Below are 4,134 nucleotides of genomic sequence, written 5' to 3' on the forward strand. Positions count from 1 at the left end.
CAAGGCTGGTTCTGAGTATTGCTTGATACAAAGAAGCACCCTTATGCCTATCATCAAAAGGAATTACAGATTAAAACTCAAAATTCATTTGGGAGTTAATACAAACCAACCTTTCACACACAATACACTTTTAGTTCGCTTTCAATGCACTTTTGCAACAAGATTTTACTGTGTGAAATGGGGAAATCCATTTAGACAATCGCTGAAGTGCATTGAAAATGCATTATTCAGCATGGGTGCTTTCACACTACACTAACCAATGCATTTTACATCCGGATTTTTACTGCGTAAGAATAGCAAAAATCCAGATGTAAAATGCATTAGTTAGTGTAGTGTGAATGCACCCCACGTGTGCAGGCATTAAGTTTTACATGCTTTGTCCACTAGAAGGAGAGCTACACTCACCGCATGTTGGGGATGTCTGTCCAAGTCTTGTGAACAGTTCAGATGGTGGGAATGTGTTTTGCAGTCGGCAACTGGAATGCATGTCAAACATTCATAAAGGCATTGGACTCCGCAGTGATTGAAAGATGTCATACTTCAGATTGTTGTATGACAACATGCAATGGAAACTTTAAAATGCTTTTCTGGAAGTCTACCCTCAACTGATTGAATATTGCTGAGGAAAGGCTGGAAAAAATCACAAAAGGTTGATTCATTTCTTATACTGAGACAGAATCAAACATTTATCCAAGGAACACATGTTAACACCAGTGTTCCCTCTAAGCTGAGTTAGTGTGAGCTAGCTCAGTTTTTTAGCCTCCAGCTCACACATTTCTGTCTTAGCTCAGGAAAAATGGCCCCAGAGCGAGCTAATTTATGCAGTGGCTCACAACTTTAATGCCAGTAGCTCACAACTTTAATACCAGTAGCTCACAAAATAGATTTTTTGCTCACAAGACTCTGCAGCTTAGAGGGAACATAACACACTACTGTGATTTTGATCATATGAGCTTAAATGTCTGTTTGTAGGGCTTTTTTTGAGCAGGAACACACAGGAACGCAGTTCCGGCTGGCTTGGTTTCAGAAGGTGTGGCCTAATATGCAAATAAATCCCTGCTGGGCTTCTTAAAAAGCACTCTGAAACAATGGTGTCGGGGTGTGGCCTAATATGCAAATGAGTTCCTGCTGGGCTGCTACAAAAGCCCTGTCTGTTTGGAACATACTGTTCCGAATGTATAGGACGTTTTTGCTCATTCCACTGTTATAGCTAGAAATTTGCTGAATTAACGGTGCAGTCCAGTGCAAAGTTACTCCAGCAGTGGTATAATTTTTTTTTAAAAAGGAGATGTCCCTTTTGATCACCAAAACACTATGTTGGGGATTATGAGGCCTGTAAATACAAAAGTCATATGGGGCAGGAGCTGAAGTTAGGAAGGGATTTGGCTGAGAAAGTATTTTTGAGCACGTGCAAAGTGCCTTGCTTACCCTCTCCAGCTGCTGACAAGCAAGGAGGGCTCTTTCACACATTAAAGGCATCACTTAATGTTGCTATCATAAAGTTATAAGCATGCCTATGCGAAGAAGGCTTAAAAGTACATTGTTAGATAAATGCTTGAGCCCCTGTAATTGAGCATATGCAGTTCGCATGTATGCTAAAATAACAAACGGTAATTGGTTTGGGCTCTGTTTTTTGCATTAAAAAGAATGCATACGGGTGCCAATTCAGGATAAACCATGAATTGCACTAATATGATGAATGTGTGATGATAAATTCAGGATAAACCATGGTTCACATGAAGTGCCCCCCCACCCCCGCTGTTCTCATCGCTAACCTAACCTCATCGCTAACCTGTTCTCATCGCTAAGCGTTCAATGTGGCCAAGTGCAAAGTAATGCACATTGGGGCCAAGAATCCCAGCTACAAATACAAGTTGATGGGGTGTGAACTGGCAGAGACTGACCAAGAGAGAGATCTTGGGGTCGTGGTAGATAACTCACTGAAAATGTCAAGACAGTGTGCGTTTGCAATAAAGGCCAACGCCATGCTGGGAATGATTAGGAAGGGAATTGAAAACAAATCAGCCAGTACCATAATGCCCCTGTATAAATCGATGGTGCAGTCTCATTTGGAGTACTGTGTGCAGTTCTGGTCGCCGCACCTCAAAAAGGATATAGCATTGGAGAAAGTTCAGAAAAGGGCAACTAGAATGATTAAAGGGCTGGAACACTTTCCCTATGAAGAAAGGTTGAAACACTTGGGACTCTTTAGCTTGGAGAAACGTCGACTGCGGGGTGACATGATAGAGGTTTACAAGATAATGCATGGGATGGAGAAAGTAGAGAAAGAAGTACTTTTCTCCCTTTCTCACAATACAAGAACTCGTGGGCATTCGATGAAATTGCTGAGCAGACAGGTTAAAACGGATAATTAACAAAGTGATTAACGTGGAATTCACTGCCACAGGAGGTGGCGGCGGCCACAAGCATAGCCACCTTCAAGAGGGGTTTAGATAAAAATATGGAGCAGAGGTCCATCAGTGGCTATTAGCCACAGTGTGTGTGTGTGTGTATATATATAATTTTTTTTGGGCCACTGTGTGACACAGTGTTGGACTGGATGGACCATTGGCCTGATCTAACATGGCTTCTCTTATGTTCTTAACCTGGGTACTGAATCTACAGATAAATATGCAGGAAGAGAAATGATGGTACAGTTTAGAAAATAATAACTCAAAGTCTTACACTTACTAGGCTAGCGTATGCTGCTTATAGGGTTGCCAATCCCCAGGTGGGCTAAAGCGTTACACACATTCATGCTATATCATTGAATACAAATTTATCATCACACATTCATCATATTAGTGCAATTCAGCATTTTGTTGCATTTAAAGTCCAAAGTTCATAGACAAATAAATATCCATTCCGGATGCTTGAAAATGAGAAGTGAGGTACCAACTCCTGCTGTGCTTTATGAATTTTTCAGATGCAGGTGATACCATGAAGCAACGGTTTTTCTTCAAGGCAGAAATCCTCCAGTCTAACTGCCTTGAAGAAAAACTGTTGCTTCATGGTATCACCTGCGTCTGAAAAATTCATAAAGCACAGCAGGAGTTGGTACCTGGCTTCTCATTTTCAAGCATCCGGAGTGGATATTTATGTTTATGAACTTTGGACTTTAAATGCAACAAAGTGCTGAATTGCACTAATATGGTTATTGTGATGACAAATTTGTATTCATTGATATAGCATGAGCGTGTGTAATGCTTTAGCACAGCGGCTTCTGTGTTGCTAATTATCTATATACTGTGGTTTCCTGTATATATTGAATCCCCAAGTGGAGGCAGGGGATCCCCCCGTTTGGAGGCCCTCTCTCTGCTTCAGGGTCATCAGAAAGCGATGGGGAAGAGAGGGAAATGTCAGCTGGCCACTCCATTATTGCTTATGGAGAACGATTTCCATAGGGTATAATAGAGAATTGATCCGTGGGTATATGGGGCTGGCTGGGGCTATTTTTAAGGTAGAGGCACCAAATTTGCAGCATAGCATCTGGTGCCTCTCTTCAAAACACCCTCCAAGTTTAAAAAAGATTGGGCCAGGGGGTCCAATTCTATCAGCCCCTAAAGAAGGTGTCCCTATCCTTCATTATTTCCAATGGAGGGAAAGCATTTAAAAGGTGTGTGGTCCCTTTCAATGTGACAGCCAGAACTCCCTTCGGAGTTCAATTATACTTGTTACACCCTTGCTCCTGGCTCCACCCCCAATATCTCCTTTCCCCACCCCCAAAGTCCCCACATATTTCTTGAATTGGACTTGGCAACTCTAGTCGCTTAGCTGGCTGCAGTCTGTCCAATCAGCCAGCTTTTTTTTTAAGAATTTTTTTTTTAAACCAAGCCCTTTATAGATGCATATTGGCTCGATGAACTTAAGTCTGGCGACGGCCGCCTTTTGTTCAAATCGCTCCGGAACAGTCCCGTTGGGACGACGGCGGACATTTTTGTTCCTGGCACATCGAATCTCCCATTGAAGCGACTGGCCGTTGATTCGCCGCGCCGCTCGCTCGAACAACGAAAAAGGTCGCCATCTTTGCAGCGGGCACGTAAGGCGTCGCCGCGGCCATCTCCAGTTCGTGACGACGCGAGACGCGGCCATCTTTAGAAAGGGCAAGCGAAGGCGTGGAGGAATGCTTGGCGT

The sequence above is a fragment of the Heteronotia binoei genome, chromosome 13 (assembly GCF_032191835.1).
Source record: "Heteronotia binoei isolate CCM8104 ecotype False Entrance Well chromosome 13, APGP_CSIRO_Hbin_v1, whole genome shotgun sequence".
Classification (NCBI taxonomy): Eukaryota; Metazoa; Chordata; class Lepidosauria; order Squamata; family Gekkonidae; genus Heteronotia; species Heteronotia binoei.